Source organism: Silene latifolia, chromosome 8 (assembly GCF_048544455.1).
Source record: "Silene latifolia isolate original U9 population chromosome 8, ASM4854445v1, whole genome shotgun sequence".
Taxonomy (NCBI): domain Eukaryota; kingdom Viridiplantae; phylum Streptophyta; class Magnoliopsida; order Caryophyllales; family Caryophyllaceae; genus Silene; species Silene latifolia.
Genome location: NC_133533.1, coordinates 77262110 through 77268705, shown reverse-complemented (window position 1 = coordinate 77268705; position 6596 = coordinate 77262110). Strand labels below are relative to the sequence as shown.

Below are 6596 nucleotides of genomic sequence, written 5' to 3'. Positions count from 1 at the left end.
CTAGGTATAAGAATCACTAAGTATGTCTCATCACCTTACCTAAGTCTTTCTAACATCACGACTTCGCAAAGCCGGGTTAAGGGTCGAACAAAACAATCATCTCAAAAGAAAGAGTACTATAAAAAAGGCGTTAAGGAAGGGTAAGCAAGGAACAAAGAACAAGTTAGGAGTACAAGACTAGCTTTTAAAGTAAAACAGAAGGGAGTTTAGAAGGAGGATAAGCACCAAGAGATTAAGAATAAGACGAGATACAAAAAGAACGAGGAACATCTTCAAAGAAGTAGAAGCACTCTTCAAAGGTTGAACAAATCTTCAATCCTAAGCAATAGGCACTAAATCTTGATCTTTGTAAAATATAAGTGTCCTTTCAATGGAACGGAGATACTCTTGGCGATCACTCAAGAATATCAATATTCCAATTCAAAGACATAAAAAAATACATTTTTACACCAACAAATGATAAAACTAATTATCAGACGTCTCCAATAACAAGCTTTAACACTAATTGACGTTAAAACCAGTGAAAAACATTAAAATATTCTCAAAACCTTTAGTTCAAAAATTTCTTTATAATAAGGGTAATAACTCCATTAGCTATAGATAAGCTCACGGTCATTGATCTAAGAACGCAACAATTATTAAATGACAATCAACAAACAGGTTAGTACCTAACAAAGAGCAAACACAAAGAGACTACAACATAAGATCCTAAATCTACCCATCTTACCCATCTCTCAAGTTTATTATTTTAAGGTCAAGTTATTTATATTGGGGTGCACAAACGTGCGTCGGGAGCAAATATGCTCTGATACCAACTGTGACACCCTCATTTATTGCGGAAAAGTAAACACGTAATTCTAGAATAAAACTGCATGGATATGTTTGTAATAGGTTCATTTGGGTAAAAACCTGTAATTTTTAAAACCTGAACCTGTTATAAAGATATCCAAATTGGAAGGTGTCAAACATACAAGGTCTAACTAGAAGTTTCATAACATAACCATCGCTAAAGTCGCGAATAGCAAATTATACAACTAAATGTAAAGAGGGAGACATATGTCCCTAAAATGTATGTGACATAAAAAGGGTTTAAGGGTCACCATAAAATAAAGCCAATCTAGGTCCCAAGGTTACTTTGCTCGCTAGCTCGTCCATGTACCCCATATATGCATCACCTACCTGTCATTCGCATTTTATACAAATACGAAAGCCACAGTCAGTGGGGAGTAACTCCGAGTTCTCCCAGCCACGAAATTTCATAATTAATATAACATGTAAACATAAGAATATGAATACGAATCACACACTGCCTTAGCATATAGATGCTAAGGCAATCGTGCTTATCATGTGAACAACAATATAACGCCACATAGTCCTAGCATGTGAATACTAGACCGACTCATACTACACTATCATGTGAATCACATAACATCCAGAATCCAAACTCTATCAACCATAGCCGGCTTGCATCTCACCTTCTATGATTCACGAAATCATCAAACAAGAAAGGGCAATATATCAAAGATAAGTTCTTAAGTTCTTAGTACCGTCAATAGTCACTTTGTAACTCGAGTCTATACCACGAGATAGGGAAGGTAATCGAACCGGTATCTTGGCTCGTGATTACTATTAAGAAAACATGGCCAAGAGACAACACAACCCTAGCCTAAAATCTCAAGAGACCTAGACATGCGGATACACACCACCGCACCCAAGACCCACAACTTTTTTAAAACAAAGTGAAGTGAGTACCCTAAGGACACCACCGAAGGGTTGGCTAGTACTTAAGCCGACCCCATACTATCAAAATAAGTAACGAGGTCATGCCCCAACTTGGATAAACATCCACTAGTCGAGAACACAAAGGCTATCAAGCGGTGAACATATACTCGTCAGAGACTATAAAGACCTATCTATGATGAAGGCCGAAATACTCACCTAGGACCTAGTCCCAGCTAGTCCCAGCTTGAATATTTTAGCCCACACCACACAAGACTCACCACACAAGTCAAGTAAGACACCCACTTAACCTTAAGAGGGCAAAAGTCCTACTTATCAACATAAATTCTAGCAAATCTATCATGTGAAAGGCTTATAATGTCTATTTACAACATACAATCCCAACAGAATCCTCAATATCAATAATAATCCAAATTCCAGCTAACCGACAATACCATAATCTATGAGAACAAGCTAAAATGGCAAGAAGACAAGAAGACTCAAGTATAAGGCAACCAATTCATCCAACAACCAACATGTGAAATGATAATTACGAATATCAAGGCATAACATAAAACCTCCAATAACAACTAATCTTACCTCAAAGACAAACCCTCGACCCGAGTCCCGCGAAGGTCATCGGTCAAATCGAGGCTGATCGGTTTAAACCTAGTTTGACCAAACTCGTTCGGTCAATCTGGCCCAGCTCAGAGTCTTGGCCTACTTTGGCCCAAATTACAAATTTTATCGCTATATTATTCTCACGCTATTTCCAATTTCTATCATGTGAAAAATGAAAGTAAAACATTATCAATCACCTAAACACTTAACAAACAACAAGCACCACATTTACTACTAATGTGACATTAATTCGTCGAGTAACTCGAAATAGTTACCTTAAGCTAGCAAAGAGACAAGCAATAAACTTGAGAAAGCTTCTAAAACCCAAAATTACTCATCATCTTCAACCACATATGAGTCACCTAAAATAATTATGTGAAGGGACGATATTAACGAATTATCGTTATATAAAATATGAGACGGAAATTAATTTAAATCAAAACATGTAAACATATTCATTAGCTACTGTCTTATGTTCATAAACCATTATGACCCTCCCTTTTGACAGGCATACCAAGAAAATTGTCACGACTTTTACGCCCTAGAAATAGTCCCATAAAGCACCATTTTATCCGTCCCAAAACTGAGCCCAACTCAGCCTGTCACGGCTCCCAAAACCGAGGCCAAAACAGCCCACACGGCCTCCATTTCGACTGTCCCAAAACAGTCAGAAGGCTGCACAAAAACTGGTACCAAAACAGTTCAATCAATCCTAAACCAAATCCTAAACCGAGTCAAAACAGTTCCAAAAATGTCCCAAAGTACTTCGCAGCGGACTTAAAAACATCCTAATTTCTTGCACAATACCACAACTAAACAAGATCCCAAATAGCATCCCAAAACAATCCCTACATGTCAGTATACACCGTCTCAAATATACCACTTACTAGCTAGCATCCCAAATGATCCCTAGAGGTCAGTATACACCGTCTCAATCATCTCCACATATCAGTATACACCGTCTCAACTATACAACTGACTAATTAACATCCATAATGATCCCTATATATAATTATACACCGTCTCAACTATAAAACAGACTAACCAGCTTTCAAAATACACAAATTTAACAAGTAATACTGAGTAACCTATCATTATTACCTTTTTCCGATTGAACTAGTCATTTATGACTAACAAATATTCTAACAGACCGTCTATTTTAGTACATACAACCGTCTTTTAATAAACAAAGCTAAAAATATAAATTGGGTTTGTAAAAATACATAACGAAAATGAATTTTACTTACAACGGATTGACAGAACGATGAAAGCGAGACTATGGAACGGAAATCATTGATAACGGATGACAAACGGAGTGGCGGATCAATTTAAAAACAAAAAAAAAAAAAAAAAAAAAATTGAAACAGGCGTAAAAGAAGAAAAAGGAAGGGAGAAGAAGAAATTATACGTGAGAAATGAGGGAGCACGCTGCACCGCTATTTATTATACGTACGTTTCTTCGTCGTTAAGAAACTTCGATCGTTATTAAAACCGTTTGAGTTAAATTTAACCGATTTAAGTAAAAGTTTCAGTAATAAAACGGAATCAATAATAAATAAATTTAATGAGTGAAAATAAAATAAACTCAAATAGTTAACGTAAATAATACAATATCGCCTTGAATCGAAATTATTAGCGATTTTTACAAAACTAACGGATATTAATAAAAATTGCTAATTTAGTGAAATAAGCTCAAAATAGCTAATTGGACGGTTTTGTTCCCAAAATCCATCTCGGGTTCACTTAAAACAACTTTCATAAGGACTCGTAAAGAAACGGAAATTATTAAATAAATAAACTCGAACTAATTTCAATAAACTCAAACTAACTTTAAATAAACTTATTAATGATTATTAAAATTAACGTATCGAATTATGATGAAATTAATTAATTAGCTAAGCATATATATATATAAATCGTTAAATGATGTAATTAAATTCAAAATAGCTATTAAAAGAATTTTATCCAGCTTAATAAAATACGGGGTGTTACATGCAGTCAATACGCAAACGAGTTATAAGTTGTTCAGAAATATAGCCGACCTATCGACCTTGCAAGACCAACAAAATCGGACTCTCATGTGATAACTCTTCTCTCATGAAGCAAAGGGTGAATAATATATGTGAAAGAGAGGAAGAGAAACAGTCACTCACCTAAACTACGATCTACATAGCATGCATGTAACAAAAATGAAAGACAATTCAAGTACTAATGCACACACTCAAACCAACAATGTCCGTCATAGCCGAGGGCTTACAAATGATATGAGAATAGTGAGGTCCAGGTGAGAAAAGGCAAAACAAGTTATGGAAATGTGGAGGTAAAAGCGGCAAGCTAGTTCCTAAACTGGACCATATAAGACCGTCCGAATCTCAACAGATTGAAAAATAAAGTATAAGTGCCCTTCATTTGGCACACAACTCACTAATCACATGGAAAAATAACGGAGGAGTTAGACGGTCACAAACTTCACTTTTTTAATACCGTCTTAATGAATCAGTTGATACAAATCAAATATTATTTTCAACTTTTTCTTCCTTTTTCTGACTTATGTGAATCATTTATTTTTTCTCTTTTTTTTCTTTCTTTTTTTTCTATTCACGTTTTTCCTTTTTTTTTCAATTCTCTTTTTTTTTTCCTTTTCTCCTTCCTTTATTTACACCAACTCCAATCAAAATGATACGGGCCAAACTGTAGACGGAAAACGCATACCACAAAAGACTCGAGTAAGATGACAAGTTATAGTGCAATTTCATCATGGAAATCAACTGTTCCGACTCAACCTATATGCAAAAATAAACGTGAATATTTTTGGATTTTTGAAATTTTTAATTTTTTGTTTGTTTTTTTTTTGAATTTTATGAAATGAATAAACAATGCAAGGTGAAAATATAAACGTGAATGCAAAAAAAATGCCAATGCAGATTCAAAAGGATGTAATACCCTCCCCAAACCAAAACGGACAATGCCCTCGTTGTCCTCCATCATACACCAGCAGATATATACTGGGAAACGGGAATATAAAACCAATAAAGAATGAAAAACAATAAAATAAAAAGGAGACAAAAGAAATAAAAGAGCGAGAATAGACATACAAAACACGAACTTCCCCAAACTAGCCTGAAAACTGGGGAAGTGAGTAGACCAACAGCTACTCGTCAGCCTCCTCCGTCACGTCCTCCACTGTCACAGTGTAGTCCGGGTCCACCTCCTGCTCTCTCCTCCTCCTCTTCTCAGCTCGAGCTCTCTCCGCCGCCGCCTCCGGGTCCTCGTCGTCCTCCTCCTCCTTACTAGCAGGCTCCGGGGACCCCTCAGCTGGGTACCGGTAAAAGGCAGGGTGTGGCCAACCCTCTGGGATCGGACGGTGTCGCCGCATGTGATACTCGTATAGAGGGAACAATGTCAAAGCTATGTCCCTCTCCATACGAGCCTGTCTCTCTGCAATCCCAATCAACAAACCGTCACGGCGCCCTTAGTCCATGACCAAGGACGCCTCAAAGGGTGGAGGAGGTACAAAATTAGCCAGTAGGACCGGCTGTGTCTGTGTCTGGTTAGCAGGCGCGGGAGTAGGAGTAGGAGTAGGGATCGGGGTCGGTGTGGCCGTGGAAGTCTGGCCACCAGTGGAAGGTGTGGATCCCTCTCCGGTATCAAGTCTATGCCGCTTCTTAGAAGCGGGTAAAGTAGTAGGTGGTCGGACCAGTAGGTGGTACTCGGGTGAAGGTGGTGGTCGGGCTCCCTGTGCAACAGTAGGCAGAGGGGCTCGACGAGGGAGAGTGGTGTAAGGTAGGTCCACGGACAAGAAACCATCTATCTTCCAGGTCCGTTAATCAGAAGTCAGCCAGGTCTGAGAGTGCATAGACGCCAGGCTCAGGTACCTATCTCCCTCTATGTACGGTAGGTCACGAGGCAAGTCACGGAGGAGAGAGCGGGCAAGAATGGTGGCTATGCCACCGTAGACGATAGTGCCCATGATCTTCTCTCCCTGAGCCTGGAAGTACTGGGCGGTCAAGTATGCAATATCGAGGGTAAAGAGACCCTCGCAGTTGATGTTCAGGTAACCACCTAAAATGGAGAGCTCGTTGTTGTTGATGTTGTTTGGCTCCTTTCGGCCAAAATTAGTACTCCCCGTCAGTCTGAGGAAGTAACGGGCAGGGGAAGGTGGACCTGAGCGAGCTTTCGGTCAGGAAAGGTGGTCTGGGCCAAGGTCCGCAAAAGCTGACGGAGGACCTCCCTAGGGGCAACAGCGGCGCCCGTAA

The 6596-nt window shown here is 38.8% G+C and overlaps 1 long non-coding RNA gene across 1 annotated transcript; it reads right to left on the bottom strand.

The window, feature by feature from the left end:
• Positions 1-975: 975 nt before the first annotated feature.
• LOC141594422 (uncharacterized) lies at positions 976-2682 on the bottom strand. The gene is made up of 2 exons (XR_012522189.1): positions 2616-2682; positions 976-1179 (listed from the first exon to the last, which is right to left on the bottom strand). It is a non-coding gene; the product is annotated as an uncharacterized LOC141594422 (long non-coding RNA).
• Positions 2683-6596: the final 3914 nt, after the last annotated feature.